Source organism: Musa acuminata, chromosome BXJ1-7 (genome assembly GCF_036884655.1).
Source record: "Musa acuminata AAA Group cultivar baxijiao chromosome BXJ1-7, Cavendish_Baxijiao_AAA, whole genome shotgun sequence".
NCBI lineage: Eukaryota > Viridiplantae > Streptophyta > Magnoliopsida > Zingiberales > Musaceae > Musa > Musa acuminata.
This window is the reverse complement of record NC_088333.1, coordinates 44094751-44112337: the sequence shown is the minus strand read 5'-3', so window position 1 is coordinate 44112337 and position 17587 is coordinate 44094751. Positions and strand designations below refer to the sequence as shown.

The 17587-nt window shown below is 37.0% G+C and overlaps 1 long non-coding RNA gene across 5 annotated transcripts; it reads left to right on the top strand.

The window, feature by feature from the left end:
- The first annotated feature begins 1263 nt into the window (after window positions 1-1263).
- LOC135679669 (uncharacterized) lies at window positions 1264-16729 on the top strand. Of its 5 annotated transcripts, none has more exons than XR_010515328.1 (8): window positions 1275-1545; window positions 2172-2480; window positions 2641-2730; window positions 10585-10657; window positions 11327-12221; window positions 14520-14735; window positions 15848-16161; window positions 16259-16729. It is a non-coding gene; the product is annotated as an uncharacterized LOC135679669 (long non-coding RNA). The 5 variants fall into 5 exon arrangements; XR_010515326.1 differs by having other exon boundaries at window positions 1279-1545; window positions 11327-11439; window positions 12027-12221; window positions 15848-16729; XR_010515327.1 differs by having other exon boundaries at window positions 1264-1545; window positions 11327-13697; window positions 15848-16729.
- Window positions 16730-17587: the final 858 nt, after the last annotated feature.

The window sequence follows — 17587 nt, the reverse complement described above, 5'->3', positions numbered from 1 at the left end:
CCTAAACCCTAAACCCTAAACCCTAAACCCTAAACCCTAAACCCTAAACCCTAAACCCTAAACCCTAAACCCTAAACCCTAAACCCTAAACCCTAAACCCTAAACCCTAAACCCTAAACCCTAAACCCTAAACCCTAAACCCTAAACCCTAAACCCTAAACCCTAAACCCTAAACCCTAAACCCTAAACCCTAAACCCTAAACCCTAAACCCTAAACCCTAAACCCTAAACCCTAAACCCTAAACCCTAAACCCTAAACCCTAAACCCTAAACCCTAAACCCTAAACCCTAAACCCTAAACCCTAAACCCTAAACCCTAAACCCTAAACCCTAAACCCTAAACCCTAAACCCTAAACCCTAAACCCTAAACCCTAAACCCTAAACCCTAAACCCTAAACCCTAAACCCTAAACCCTAAACCCTAAACCCTAAACCCTAAACCCTAAACCCTAAACCCTAAACCCTAAACCCTAAACCCTAAACCCTAAACCCTAAACCCTAAACCCTAAACCCTAAACCCTAAACCCTAAACCCTAAACCCTAAACCCTAAACCCTAAACCCTAAACCCTAAACCCTAAACCCTAAACCCTAAACCCTAAACCCTAAACCCTAAACCCTAAACCCTAAACCCTAAACCCTAAACCCTAAACCCTAAACCCTAAACCCTAAACCCTAAACCCTAAACCCTAAACCCTAAACCCTAAACCCTAAACCCTAAACCCTAAACCCTAAACCCTAAACCCTAAACCCTAAACCCTAAACCCTAAACCCTAAACCCTAAACCCTAAACCCTAAACCCTAAACCCTAAACCCTAAACCCTAAACCCTAAACCCTAAACCCTAAACCCTAAACCCTAAACCCTAAACCCTAAACCCTAAACCCTAAACCCTAAACCCTAAACCCTAAACCCTAAACCCTAAACCCTAAACCCTAAACCCTAAACCCTAAACCCTAAACCCTAAACCCTAAACCCTAAACCCTAAACCCTAAACCCTAAACCCTAAACCCTAAACCCTAAACCCTAAACCCTAAACCCTAAACCCTAAACCCTAAACCCTAACCCTAAACCCTAAACCCTAAACCCTAAACCCTAAACCCTAAACCCTAAACCCTAAACCCTAAACCCTAAACCCTAAACCCTAAACCCTAAACCCTAAACCCTAAACCCTAAACCCTAAACCCTAAACCCTAAACCCTAAACCCTAAACCCTAAACCCTAAACCCTAAACCCTAAACCCTCAACCGGTATCTCAAGCCCAGTAACTGTGTGAGAGCCCTTCTTCTGATGACGCGCGCTTCATTTAGAATTCTCTGGAACGTCTCTCGAGCCCAGAAAACCCCACTGGCCGGGAAGGCGACCACCCTGGAATGTTGGGGACGAAGAAACCCCCCTCGGAGGAAATCCTATTGCTCGTCTTCTATCGCCTTACTACCTCGACCTCCTCGTCCTCCTTCGCAACCCTAAGAAGGATGCCTCCTTCCTTGCCGAGATGGCCGTCTTCCTCCGAAGCGCCCCCGCCGCCGCCTTGCAGCCCTCTTTCGAGTACGCTCTCTTCTCACATCCCCGACAGCTTGTCCCTCTTATGACTCAGTGCGCCCTTGTCTCGTGTTTTGACTTTTGGGTCCAAGAACTTGGGTCGGAGTTTGATGTTCTTCTTGATGGCTTATTTGATCGGGTTGTTTTCTATTGTTTGCCCAGTTATACCTTGTTCCCTTTTCTCCTTTTGCTGGATGCCGCGGTGCAGTGTAGAGAAGAGAAGAAGTTTGACTCGGATGGGGGTTTTGGGAATGGCGGTGCCTCATTATTAGGTGGCATGCGATCAGTGATTCTGTGGCAGAAGGGATGCTAATGTGCCTATATTTTCATCTTTTGTTCTTAGTTGCATACATAGAGTCCTTTTGTTTTATTTTTTTTGTTTTCATGCAATTTATGCCCCTATAAATTTGTAATCTAGCAATTAGGCATACATTTCTTTTGACAATTCTTTTCTTATAGCTAATTTGCATTGGACCATTATGTAGCTTTCATATTTTTTAAATTGACTGAACCAAATGGTTGTGACCACCAAAACTATACACACTTATCTTTTTCAGCTTTGCAACTTGATGTTAGTGTTGTTAGTTCCGTTAAAATTTGAAATGAAATAACCTAAAAATGTAATGTTTCAGATGGTTGTGGTGCTAAAGAAAATTACCACTGGAGCTATGCTTTCACATTCTGTGGCATCGGAAGAATTTCGTGAAGGAATAATAAGATGCTTTAGGGTGATGCTTCTCAATTGACAACCTTGCTCTGTTAGTTCGTGTTCATGCAAACAAAGGGTTATCGTGCCTACATCCAAATCTATTGATGGTGCTTTTGTGCATCATAATACTCTCTCAAGGGATTGTGTTGAATCACTAGAATGTTTGCTAGCATTTCTCCAATCTCAAAATGCTTCAGCTGCAGTAGGGCATTGGCTATCACTTCTTCTCCAAGTAAGTCGTACGTGCTTTGTTTTTACTCATTTTATTTTATTGTTTCATTGTTTTGGTAGTCTAATTTCAGTTACTTATCTGTGTCACTCTCCGGAGCAGTTTGTTTTAGTTATTTTGATGTAAATAAATGTCCAAAATAATTTCTCTTGTTCTCTTAAAGGCTGCTGAACTTGAGGCACTGAGAGGACACTGTGGAAGTGCAAATCTCCGGAAAGAGGCATTTCTGACCCTTCGAGTCCTTGTTGCCAAGGTATCATGAATATTGATCTCCTATAATATCCTACAAGTGATATTCAAGTTATATATGTTCACGTATATAAATTCTTTGTCACACGTTGTATACTTAATTATGAAGTTTTCACAACCTCTCAAGGCTCAGGTTTGAGAAGACCTAGGTGTTGCTGTAGAGTGTAGACTTTGTGGAATATGAAACATAAGTTACGATGGTTTTGTTTGACATATGAACTGTTTTAAATTTGAGACTTTTGAGTTGGATACATGTAGAGGCATGTATTAAATTTTACATATGAACTGTTTTAAGCTCTTCAATTTACCTTGTATGTGTTACTTTTGGAGGACAGATGCTTGTTCTGTTGCCTTGGAGGTAGCTTATCAGCCTGCTTAAACAGGAGTCTTGATGTAAATGGATAGAACTATGATGATATGTTTAGTGGAGTCATTGACTGTTTACAATATAACTATAAGATATCTCAAATTCTCTTACACCTTCCGTCAATGCCATGATTAGCTAAAATTAGGTGGTCTGGTGCTCCCCTCCCTCAAATTTTATTAACAGCTGCTTTGGATTATTTTTTATTTAATGTTTCTTACATAGCAAGTTGTTGTAACCTACTTAGATGAGATTGCAACAAGAAGCAACCCCTTGAAGAGCATGTAGCAAAACAGAGGAACATGTTAATAAAAGAAAAAAAAGGAACGTGTTAGGCATTAAATGAAAAAATTGGTCCATTCCCTCATCAATATTTCGTAAGCGAAGTGAGCAGGATCTTTCTTATAAACCCTGGTGACTCCCCGGTGTCTCCATCATCGGTCGAGGCACTACTGTCCAAGTCACTACTATGTCTCTAGATCGAGCGGGTTAGTTAATTACGATTGCAAAGGTGTCTTGTCGCCCAACTCGATTCTTTCTAACGGTGCAACTAATGCTGCTGCCTTACCCTTTGCCTTTGCCTTTGTACGTTGGACGGATAACTACGGTAGTTGGGTGTTTTTAGTTCCTAGAGTAGTCTAACTTGATGATGTCCGGCTCCTTCCGCCATGTTCTGACTGAGAGGGATCTTCCTTGGGTTGGGATGTGCTTCCTCTTTTCCTATTGCCTCAATAAAATGCGAAGGACGTTGAGGATCTCCTGTCTCATCAAGTAGAAGATCCTCTTGGTTCTTCGTTGCTTCGACCCACTCTAGAATCGGCTCTTAATCTTTGTTGTATAATTGGAGGTTGATGGGATTAATCTTTGTTTCCTTTGGCTCCTTGTCCAGCTCGGCACATCGCAACCTTAGCTACATGTTATAGTAGACATATACTAGTTTCTCCAACCGCCTATACGATAGTTGTAGTCCTTCGTATGAATCAATACGAACATTGACCAATTACATTCGTAATCACTAGATGTTGTCGTCTACGAAAGGACACAGATGACAATCTTCCTTAAATTTGGTACATCCCCTCTAAAATGCAACGACCACTTGATTGCAAAAAGATGCAAATAAGACTTTATTAACATAATAAATAATTCATATCAAATATAGTTTATAATCAATATGTGTGTAACTTTTCCTCACCAAGATCTATATTATAACGACATGATATAGTTGCAACGTTGGAGAATGAGCCAATTGTTTCTTAGAATAATTAGCTTTTCATAATAGCTTTGATAGTGTTTGATAAGAGTCAATATATAATATTTCTTAGTGTCGATAATAAATCTGATCGTGTTCTAAGACTACATCGAAATTGAATGGTTGGATTTAGATTATATGCTACAAGACATAATTTTGTTAGTGAGAATTTTTTAAATATTAAAAAATAATGAATTAAATTACACTGAATATGAATTTAACTACATTATGGATATCTTGGTCCACGTGAACTTCAGTTTTGTGATCAATGATATGTAAGTATTGGTTGGCCTTAAAATAATCTTTGAATGCTTTCTTGACCTTTTCTCTTGCTGTACTCAACATATGTCTAAGATAAAACATTTGTGGATGCGTGTCCATATCTATCTTACGGAGAACAATGTAAAGTGGCTCCACACCTTTTATGATTTCATTCCATAGCCTGATCTCAAAATCTAAAAGAAAGAATAGTCTTTTCTATCTTTTTTCCATAGCCCGATCTCGAATACCTGGAATCGGACCATTCATGTTAGGCCCTGCCTCTTTTATTGTATTGACTTTAAAGCAATGAAATTTATAGTAAACCGAGTGACTACAGGTCTGAGTATCTCACCATTTATATACTTTTGCATTAAAGAGTGGACCCAATGATGATATATATGAACTTTGTGATCGACTATGCTCGAGCTACATGCTTATTGACTAATGGTAGCTCGCCAATATCCTTCAACATTAAATCCATACAATGAGCTGCATATGGAGGCCAAAACAATATTTTTCTTTTTTCCATCTATTATAAATCGATCTTCTTGAAATTGGCTCCATTATCGGTGATTATATAAACAATGTACTATGGTTCAATCTCGTCTACTATGGTGATACTTGTCGAAAGTATTAACTGACTTATGAAAAAACACTCGTCTATTGCAATAAACAAGAAAATTGATGACACTTATTCTTGTTGGCCCTGTCCAACTGTCATACGTCAATGTTACCCCATATTCGTCCCATTGCCTCTTGAAGGATTTGATCCAGTCATTCAGTTCTGCCACCTCCTCATCTAAATACACACTATGGATCTGTTTCGGTGTTGGATGCTGGATCCCCGTGCCAGACTTTTGAGTAGAAGAGACTATGCTCTGCTAATATAGCCCTTAGGTTGTGCTTGTTAGAATCCTGTAGAAATTGAACCATTTTGCAATTGCCTTCCCAATATTTTGCCTATTTTTAAACGGACAATTTGATCATTTGAATTAGGCCAATCTCAGCCCTTGATCGATAACGGTTTAAATCCGACTGTTATCGACTTGTACAGGTTGGTAATGGTCTGATTTTGATCGTTATCGCCCGGTACAAATCCCATATCGCCATATACGAGGTCATGTGATAGTATCGCCCGACAGAGAGCGGTCCACATATCGGTATCCTATCAGACTAGTACATACCGCTCGTACTGGGCAGTATAGGTCGACATGACAAACCCTAAGCTAGAACATAAATAAGATGATTAAAGAAAATATACCTAAATAACAAAAAATGGTCAAAAGAAAATTAAAGTGGGACTGCAGCCAAGAGTATAGTTTATTGGCAAAACAGAAGCAACAGCAACAGCCCTCCTTATTAGTGTACTCAAACAAGTACACTATCTATGAAGCTAACTTGGTGGAACAAGAAAAGTAAAATGCAATTTAGTTTGTGCTAAGGTAACAATTATAAATGATAATTTCTCTATAGAGGAAAGAAATAAAATTCAATGGTTATGGTTTTGCTTCACATATCCTGTTCAAAATCTTTTGCAACCAATTGGCAACGTCAAGGATGCTGACTGACATAGTTTGTGACTCGTTCTGTCTTATGGTTACCATACTCATTTAGTGCATGGTTATTAATAATGATCGTATTCTGTATCCTCTATTGTAAGGAACACTAGCCTTGGGGTGTAATGATGAATCTCATGATTTTGTTAAGAGGGTGAATATGAATCTAAATTTTCCACACTTGAGCCTTGAAGTACAGATTTTGCAGTCGCATTAGGAAACCTGAAATTTGAGTTGATGCTTATGACCATGATCTACAAAAAGAAGCTTAAATGATTATGGTTTAAAAGATCAAATAGAATATGCTAATAGCTATTTTGTAGTTTCTGGTTCCACGATAGGGTTTATTGTCATGCACTTACATCAGGCCTATCAGACGTAGACACAATTATGTACCATATTGCGAATTGTCATAGCTCCTGCAGTCATGTGAAACTAACCAATCCAAAAAGCGTCTCATACACACTTGCAAGGAACTGATCCACTGATCTACTGTCTAATTTAACTGTGCACACATTGTTAAGATAGTACATCCATTGATGCAATTCCAATTAGGACCCTTTTTCTGAGCTTTTGAATAATGTTTATTGAGTCTGTTTAGTCCAGTTGTTTATTGAGTTGGTTTGGTTCAGTTAGAGTCAAGTAGAGGTTTATTTAATATTTATTTATTATTAGAGTTCAAGTCCTGATGAACTTTGGGTGGAACTCTATAAATAGAGATGTAACTGTTTCTTTTCATTAATGTATGAAAAATACTATTCTGTCTTTGGACAAACCCTAGGAGGTCGATCCCCTCGAAGCGATCAAGGAGTGTCGATCCCCTCGAAGCGATCAAGGAGGCCGATCCCCTCGAAGTGATCATTATCATCCCCATTTCTTCCCTTTCTTCGACGATAAGACTTTAGGGTCTTACCATTTGAGGCCGATCCTCTCGAAGCGATCATTATCATCCTCATTTCTCCCCTTTCTTCCACGATAAGACTTTAAGGTCTTATCATTTGGTATCAGAGCCTACGATAAGACTTTAGGGTCTTATTATCAATCTTCTGGCCTATCTGCATTTTGGAGCTGACTTAGGATAATTACAGTAGAAAAAAAAAGTTCATACATTTTTTTTAATTCATTTTGTTCCTATCTCTCACAAAATGAGATGGCATGACCTTCTTTTGCATTTCTGAAGGTAGATGGCATGGCTCATTATTCCATGGCTCAAGCTTGAACCATTTAAGGTTGTTAATGTTTTTGTGATTCAAACCACTTCAACAATATATTTGAAGCATTAATAGATTTCTATTTTTTTTATAAGTATTTCCTTATTGGTTTGTGTGTATCACACAATTACCTTTTCTTGTACTAAAACTCAGGACATTGCCCTCAGATCCATTGCATCCCTCAGGTTTCAAATGTATTCTGTTGTTTATCGATTTGTTTCTACTGTGTAATAACTTTCTCCTTGTGCTAAAACTTGTCATTTGCCACCTTAGCTCTGATTCTTCCTTCCTGAGAGGTATTGCCAGAAAATATTTTGGTTCATAAGAGCATAGCTGCAACCATTATGATAGATGTTTCACATAAATTTTAGGTGCCTTGCTTTTTAATATTAGGTCAGTGGCTTTTACAGAGGTGGACTTCTTGATTTTGAGTTGGGTTTTGTTGCTGATTCCAGTTTGGTAGGAAATAGTCTTGATAATTCATATATTATGGTCTTCAAAAGGTTATATTATTACCCTTGGTGTGGCAAATGTGTATGTGCATGATTTAGGCTGAGATCCTTCCATGAGTAATAGAGCACTCAATTTAAGCAATGGGTAAGGTGGATGATGCAGGATGAGTTCATATTAGTCTTATTTTGACAATCTTAAATCTGAATCTGAAATCCTCTCATGTCTAGGTTTAAGGTTTTTTATATAATAATATTTGTATTTTTGGATAATTTATGTTATTTTTGAAGTGTTATTAGAATGCAATTTTGAGTTAATTAATTATAAGAATACCTTCACCTTTTTTTATTCACTTTCATCAAACTCGTGATGGAATTCTGTTTAGTATGGGATTTGAAAACATTATGTATTGTGGACTTTCTCAATTCTTCCCCAAACTCTTGTTTTGAAGTATATTTGTTTGTTAAATCTATTTATTCATTATAGAGCTTTTTTAAAGACATCCATTGGCTTCTATACGAAATTCTTTATGTTTGACAAAGTGATCTAAGACAATACCATAAATTGTTATGTTATAGCTCATTCTATTAAACATTGTTCTATCATCTTTATATTTTTACATCTCATCTTATATATATTTTTAACAACTATATGGAAGGCATGATCCTCTGTTCCCAAGATGTGATTCTTCTTTAACTTTCTTGTCACTTCTCCAACTCCTTATATTATGACATCTGTATACCATGCTGTCATCTTATTTTACAAAGAAGCCATAAGGACAAAAAAGACACATCGATAAGTAGCATATTTATTTTCTCCCACGTCCTAACATAAGCATTAGGGTTATTTTTCCAAACATAATTGTGGTTAATTCTAAAATGCTTTTAGTAGTAAGGCTAATATGTATCATATACTTTACAGTGGTGTATACTTGGAACTTTGGGAGTCTCAAGTATTTGTTGTTGATTCCTTGATGTTACAAACTTCAAGTGTAAATACAGCAGCATTACTGTATTCTCAGATGTGGTTGACCATGTGGTGAACTTATTGAGTAAGACAATACCATTGATCAGTGATTTCAATAGGTGCTCGGGCGCTCCCCTAGGAGCTCGGGCGAGACGAGGCGAGGCCCGAGTGCCACGCTTCATGTCCAGGTGCCTCGCTTCAAAGAGGCGCCGCTTGGGCGCTCACCCGAGCCCAGGCGCCGGGTGCTTCGGGAGAGCGCCTAGGTTAAACCAAGCGATCGTACCAGATTTTTAGGTCTGGTTGGTCTCCGGTGCTTTAGTTGGTTCAATCGAACCAACTAAATCACCGATATCAGGCTCCCTCTCGTGATCTCCCCGACTTCCTCAACCCTAACACTCGCGATTTTGTTGTTGAGATTTCTTCTCTGTTGTCGCTGCTCTCTACTGCCGATGCCATTGTCGCTGCTCGCTACTACTATCGCTACTCGTCGTTGCCACAATCACTGCTCGTCGTTGCCACAATCGTTGCTCGCTGCTGCTGTCGTCGCTCGTTGCGGCTGTCGCCACTCCCGCTGCCGCTCATAGCTCCCGCTCCCACTCCCGCTATCGTCGTCGCTCACCGCTCCCGCTCCAGCTACGACTGTCACTTGCTACCGCTACCGCTATCGTTGCCTCAGCCTCGGTCTTCTCACATTCTTCTCACTATACTGTTAACAGTATATTAACCGTATACTGCTAATTGTATATTAATAATAGTATTTTTATTTATTAGATTAATAATATATTCTTTTGATTTTAATACTATTAATTTTATTTATTTAATGCTATATTTTTTATTTAAAAAATAAAAAAAATACTATTATGGTTTATTTATTTATTATGATATTGTACTTGATTTTCTTAATTTAATAGCATTTTTTTTATTTAAATAATTATATTTATTAATTATATTATATATTTTTATATTTTATTGCCTTGCTTCGCTCGGGCAGCGCCTAGCGCCTTGGGCGTTTTTGGACCTTAGCGCCTTTTGGCACCTAGCGTTTTTTAAATCACTGCCATTGATACAATACCTTAAATCAGCATGGTCAGACTACAATTGCTTCGGAAAATATCAAGCCAACCCTAAATAGTTGGAATATTATGGCTTGTTTTTGTACTTGTGGATTGTTGTACTTGTGTGGTAATCAAGGATTTTACAGCAAAATGTGGATACAAGAATCTTGGTTTAATGAGATTAATAGTGCAGTAACTTTCTATCAGATGCAATCTGGAGATTGCACCAAGGTTCGCAATACCGTACCGTACTAGTATTTCGACCTGGGCTTTGTACCGGTACGGTACGGTATACCGAGCAGTACACCCAAGTGTGTTGAGTACTGTAGCACCGCTACAGTGCTATAGTGCACTCGGACCGGTAACAAGCGGTCCGCGTACCGACAACCTATCGGACCGGTACATACCGCCCATACCGAGCGGTACGGTTCGGTACGGCAGACCCTGGATTACACATCCTAAAATTTGGTGTATATGTTTGAACTTTTCTCATGCGTGTTTAGCAATTTGTTCTCATCTGTTTTCTACTGCATGGGTGGATTTATTTGCTTGATATCTGCTGATTTATTTTGTTTCATTCTTTCCTTTGATTTACTGCTGGGGTTTTAAAATGGTGTCTCTAACCATTTTAGGTGTATTTCTTCTTAAAATTATATATAAGATGAGTAATTTGAAAAGTCAATTTATTTATCATTTACTGCCAATATTCTTTTCTTCCTCTAAATTGGTTTGGTCAATTGCCACAGATGCGAGCTGTATCCTGAGTTAGAGGTCCTTGGTAGGCATCAACACCCAAATTTAACTATTCCATTTCTAAAGGTAAAAACATTTCTTTTCCAGTCTTCATTTTTTTTATCTTTTTAAATTTCAGCTCTTCTACACATGGACATAGAATTAAGTTCTAGGTTTCACTAACGAGTGACCATGTTACATGAATTGTGTCCTGATTTATTTTAGACTAGTTTCTACAGCATCTTGCTGTCACATATCCTTGTTCTTATCTGATGATGGAATTCATTTGATATGTGTATCTGTATCTTTGACATAAACATATATGATTATCCTGCTTGACAAAATAAATTTCAATCTGCATAAAGCTGATGTCAACATTTTGGCAGGTTCAAAGATTTTAGGTGTATATAGGTACAAACTAAAATTTATTGGACCTGTATAATGTATATCATTCTGTCCCTTGTTATATCAAGAAGAACTATGGTTGGCATTCCAAAGTATTTAGAATTGTGGTTAACTCTTCTTGTATCAGAGTTATGTTTCCTTTTTGTTGTATGTTTAATATAATGAATATAAATCTCTTTTGCTTGGAGAAAAAAAATCTTTTTTGTTTTATCTTGTTCTATTATTATATTCTTCTTTCTTGTTTTATCTTGTTCTATTATTTCATTCTTAATCCTAAAGTTTGAAGATGTTACAAGCAGATTTTCTTATTTGTATTTTGAGCTTGCTGATTGTTAACATTCTTGTGTCTAGGCTGTGGGTGAAATTGCAAAGGCATCACAAACTGAAGCATCTTCTTTGCCAGATCAGACTGAATGATTGGCACATGACCATGAAATCTGCCAAATTATGTTTCATTGAATTTTGTGAGTATTAATTTAAGAAATTGCTTTTATTTGTAAAATTGTACTGTATTAATTTAAGAATTTTGTGAGTATTAATTTTGTGATTAGGCAATGATTTTACTGTATATTGCTTTTATTTGTAAAATTGTACTAAAAATTCCTACATTACTGTGATCTTCGCCCAGACAGATATCTCATATTTCAAATTGTACTATTTAGTATATCTGATATCATGAAGAAATATGACTAAGAGTGTAGAAGTTTAGTTGCTTTCACATGTGATTGCCATATTTAACTAACAAACTAAGCACTTTGATCATAAAATTTTATACACTCCCCCAGTGAAAGAACACTTTTCTAAAAACAAAGAATTAGTTCTCTTTGAAGATGCGAAAGTGGAGACAGATTAAATAGTTATCTTCTGTGGTTTAGCAGGCTTCCAGTGCTATTTTTTTCTCATTTCTTTGTTTCAATTGGTATATTGTTATTATGATATTTTTAATCTAGTGTTTGAATATTTTATGTAGTCTTTCAAGGTTCTCTTTGTTCAATGCAAGTGCTATTTGGAATAATTTCCCATTGCCTTTTTGTTCTAATTTGACAACCAGAAATTGGATCTGTCAATTTTGATGATGTTAGTCTTCACTTGGAATATTGGGAGGAATTATTGTTTAAGTTTAATGAGATGAAAAGATACAGAAGAATTGTTGGATCTCTTGTTGGATCATGCTTAAAAGCTGCATCACCACTTGTTTCTTCACAGAAAGAATCAGCTTGTCTGGTGTCTCTGGACATTTATTGAGGTACTTGCTTGATATGTTTTTTGATAAAACAGTTTTGGCCAAATGAATCTCTTTCTAATTCTCATTCTGCTGTTGCAAATACTATTTGGTGTTTAATTGTCAGAAGGCAGCTCAATGCACAGGGGCACCCATTAATGCAGGTCTGGGAAGGGTCAATTATGCAGTTCTTTCTTTCAGTCAGGGAGAATTAAATTTAGTCTTTCTCAATTTAAGTTTCTACTATATAAAGGGAAAACACAAATTAAGCTCAGCCATTTCAGTATTTATTGTGATGTGAGGAAACCTCTTAGTTACCTGTGTTTAAAGTGAAACCTTACAAGTGACTTTAAAGAAAAAAAAATCTGGATTGAAAATAAGAAAAGAACAAAGGACAGCACATGTTGCTTCACAAGTAGGATACCTTTTCATGTTGATGACCCTTTTCGATTGTTTAGCATTTCTTTGTTTGATAGCAGTATTTTCAAACTAATGGGGCTATGTAATTTTAGTGGAAAATTAATTGATTACTTATTCATAAACGGCAACTTGGATTTCTGAAATTTTTTGACATGAGGATACTTGGGTAGATGGCTTACCATTATGTACCTATCAGATACCTTATTCATTAGATAATTTTTTGGTACAAGTGATCTGTGCTTAGTCTGTGAATTCAAAATTTTTTACTACCATTCATACGCATTATGCTTTTCATGGAGTGTATTTTGCAAATGGATCTTCTTACGAATGACAAGCTATTAATGATGGATAGAATGATTACTGGCTACATAATGTAGTTTGCTTGTCATTTGCAAGGTTATAAAGTTGGACAAATTTTGAAGTCTATGTTTACCTAAAATCCAATGATTACAAACTAGAAATTCTTTAAGCAATAGGAACATGTACATTGCCATGCAGATTTTCGATTATGTAGGTCCAAATGAAGGTTTTTTAAAGCTTTATTTTCATTTGGATCTGTTATTTTAGATGTTTATTTTTGAAGAAAGTTCATTTGGCTCTGCTATAATAGTCGTTTATTCTGTGACTTGTTCTGGATTATTGTAACAGGGAAGCCATTGTTTTGCTAAGTGAAAGGCTTGCATTTACCATCTCTTTGTTCTTTATATAACTATATGCTTGTCAAGGATTTTAAGATGTCGACCATTTGGAGATGTTACTGTATTATTTCCCTAAATCATGTGTTTCGTTGTGGCTTTCAGTTTCTAGAAGTGCCACTTTTATTGGGGTAGCAACCATGAAAAGTCAGAACATGTTCTGAATGTTGTTATATGGTTCAATTGGGAAAATGAACTGTTCTGAGTATGATTTCAAGTTTGTCATAATTTCCTTGGTGTAGGATACTTTGGGTCATGGGTACAATCCAAGCATGGGCCATGCTGCTTGGTTTTTGGTATGTGGGGGTAGGGATAATGTTGACTTTTTTGGATTAGTTCCTGATAGTTCTGTTGCTTTTCGGTCGTGTTCACTTAGTAAGTTGGGGTAAGACATCTTGATCTTTTCACAGCATTTAACTAAATGCTTTTTTTCCCAAAAAAAGGTAAGAGACATGAAAACTTGATGGTTCTTAATTTTTGTTGATTTAACCCTTTTTTTAATGGATTTGAAGTGTAATATATCATATGAATTCCATTTTTGCTTAGATGTTCTCTATTTATAAAGCCGAATAAAACTTTGAGATTGGATTTTTAATTTGTTTATCTTGTCGTGTATGATGGCAACCTGGAAAATACAGTATTGCAAAACAGATCAACAACCTGCATCATAATTTCAAGTAGTCTGATCAAAGTAAATAGACAGCAACTTCTTGTTGGTTTGTCTTTTTCTCAAAACTCCTTTTCTCTTTCTGGAATAATGTTGTATTTTGCAGAGAACAAAATTTCACATTTATTCCCAAGGTCTCAGTCCGTCGTCTTATTACTTTTAAGCAAGTCATTTAGGACTATCAGTTTAGCAGATTCTGCCTGTAAATTGCTGCCCTAAAAAGGTGTTACTGGTTAGACTGTTGCAACAAAACAAATGTTAATGGAAGTCTTGGTTTCTATGCCAAAATCAGTTGATATGGTAGGAAATGTGAACCCTCTTCTCCATATTATTATTGGTTATGTTTGACAATTGTGTGTTGGTTTTGAACCATTGCATAATATGTTTTCTTTGTTCAACTAAATAAAATAATTAGATGTATACTTTTGTTAGGGGCTGGAGTGGTAAATATCTTATTGGAAAATAGTAAAACAAAATCTTTCTTGTTATTCTCCTTAGATTTCAGTTGTTTGTACTTTAGAGTAAGGCATTTTTTTGTAGGATGTTTCTGTATCTCTTGCAAAAGTGGAGGAAGCTTATAAGCACGAGAAACAAACCAAAGCAGCAATCTGGGAAGCAGTTCAGTTGCTATCACTAAATGATCTGAAAGATGGGATGGAGGCTGCAGATGAGGAAGCTGACGAGAACAGAGTGCTTCCAGCAATGAACATAATCTGGCCTTATTTGATTCTTTGCCTTAAAAATAAGGTTTCAGTGGTATGATAGATTTTTTTTTTGCTAATTTAGTAAATCTCTTTGGTCTTTTTTCCGTTAACATTTAGCCTATTCTGCAACATCGTACTTTGCTCGATTGTCTGATTTATGCTGAAGCTTCATATATATTTCTCATGTCTTGGGAATGGGAATGGAGTGGTTGATAAGAAATTAAAAATGAAAAGACAGAGGAGAATAATGATAATATTTAACAATGAGCTCAAGTACCATAGGATCAAACGCATACTAGTCTTGAGTGTAGAGATAGACATTTTATCTAATCCTTCTTGCTTTATTTGATAATGAAGTTGTAACAATTGTTAATGCTTGGCAGCTCCAATAACACCATATTTTGTTTGATGTTTTAGTGGATTATGTATGGTTATGCATATAGGACAATAGGGGGGTTTGGAGCTTTAGGGCTTATGTAATGAGAGAGTTAAGAGGTAGGATAATTGGGGGAGAAATAAGATAGATATTAGGTGGATATCTTGGATTCACTCAAGTCTACCAAACTCACTTCATGGGAAGATTGTTGACATCACATCACACTGTATTGTGGTCACAAGAAATTAAATCAAGTTAGTACAATCATAGGATACATGCTCATAAAAACTATAAGTATTTTAAAAATGTTAAGAAATTAAATGGTTGTTCTGAAAGTTTGGTGTCAGAAGGTGTTGATTTGGTTTTGAAACTTTGCCCAATTGCAAAAAAATAAAAAATAAAAATATTTGGGCTACTGATAGGCCATGCCAATGTGTATTGTGTATTGTGTCTTATGCGGTGGTGTTGGAGCATTTGATACATATATGAATATGGAGTGTTGGTACTTCCAAGTTGAAAAGCCTTGACATGTGGCTCCATGTTAGTTTGGACTTTTAGTAACCATTAAAGAATTTATGCTATTTGGGTTCAAATATTGTCTTCTGATGTTTCTAACTTGCTGTATTTAGCCATTAAAGGACTTTTAATATTTTGTCTTCTGATTATGCAGTGATGTTTCTACCTTGCTGTATTCCCAGTTAAAGGATTTATGCTGTATTCCCAGTTGAAAAGCCTTGGCATGTGGCTGCATTATTTACAGCTTTGATTTTTCTTTTATTCTTTTTCAGGTTGTGATCAGGAAATGCTTGAATATGCTGCATAAAGCAGTTCAAATTGGTGGCGGGGACTTTTATGTTCGCCGGTTTCAGAATGATGGGCATACTATATGGAAGTTGCTTACTTCATCCCCATTTCGAAGGAAACCAATGCTATCAAATGAGGAAAGAATTCTTCTCCCTTACCGAAGTAATTCTATCACACTTCAGAAGAACCTATGGCTGAAGTCTCCAGCCAAAAAATCCAGTCTGCAGTATTGGACATGATTACCATGATATGTTCGGACAAGAGGACTAATTCAGCATTACAGACAGTCCTGAAGAAGGTTAGTGGTATTGTCGTAGGTATTGCTTGCAGTAGCATGGCAGGTCTCAAAGATGCATCTCTAAGGGCATTATCAGGACTTGCTTGCTTTGATTCAGACCTTACCTGGCTTCTGCTTGCGGACGTCTACTATTCCCTGAATAGAAGGGGGATGTTATCCTTCCACCATGTCGAGATCTGGCGGGGATTTCTGAGCTGCTTCCTGCCGCATCATCCAAAAAGGAATATTTGTTTGTGAATTATGCAGGAGAAGATTTACTCTGTAAATTTGTGGGAGATGTTAAGAATCATTGAGAATGTAAAAGGGCATTAGATGTCACTTTGCACATGGTAGTTATAAGATTATGTTACATGCGGAGGCTTTTAGTGCACGTTTCCCAAATGTTCGAGGCAATGTTTTCAAAGGGCATTTTCCTTTTCTAGCAAGGCAAGTTTGGGCGACTTTTCTTTAGTGAGATAATTTCTTATATATTCTGTCTCATGGTGTTAAATGATTTCATTTGTATGATGTTCATGAAACTCTGAAATCTACTCAAATGTTTGGTTATCATACCATTAATATTGTGTGATTCCTCTTGTTATCCTTGGTTGTTTTTTAGGTTTACATATGTATTTTCAACTGCGGTACGCCGTAGTTGCGAAGAACAGTATCGGTTTGTGATGCTATCTCAGCCAACCGTTGAAAAGATGAGAACATCACCCTGTCAGTTTGCAAGCGAAAATGACGTCGTGTGTGGGATCGCCGAAATAATCATCTGGCCCCAATCGTGTTAAACAGTAGGAAACAGTAGGTGTACGCCTGGAGCATAGGGTTTCAAGCGGGCACTATTATACCTAAAAGCCGAAGGGATGTAGATTGCTTGCCTTCACCATCAAATCAAAGAGGCAATAGTATCATACGAAGAAGACGAGCAACCACTAATTGGTAGCTGAACACAGTGCCGATGAGAACACACGGGATGATCGTCAGCGTTTCAATACCATTGATTGATGAGTACAAGCTTATCTAGGTATCTCTGGTTGACATAGGAGACTTGATATGGGGAGACCACACAGATTGTTTTGTTGGAAATCATTTTATTAGTGACTCGGTTCGAGATGATCGGATTGACAGATTGGGATCTTCCTCGTTGTAAGATTCCTCCCTGTGGCTAGGTCATTCAGGTGTTTTCGAACGATCGACGATCCTACTTGGCAGGACGACACTGGAGGTTGTCTGATGTTGTTCCTCCGATACTTAAATTAACAAAAAGAAGAAGACATTTTAAACGAGTAGTTTATTTGTTTTAGGGTAATTATTATGAATGTGACGACTGTTATTATTTTTTTAGCGATTGCACGTGCCCATATTGGCGCGAATGGTACTGAAGGCATCTCGTATATTACATGTCGCTGTAGAGGGTAACGCGGTCAATTCATAGCGATGC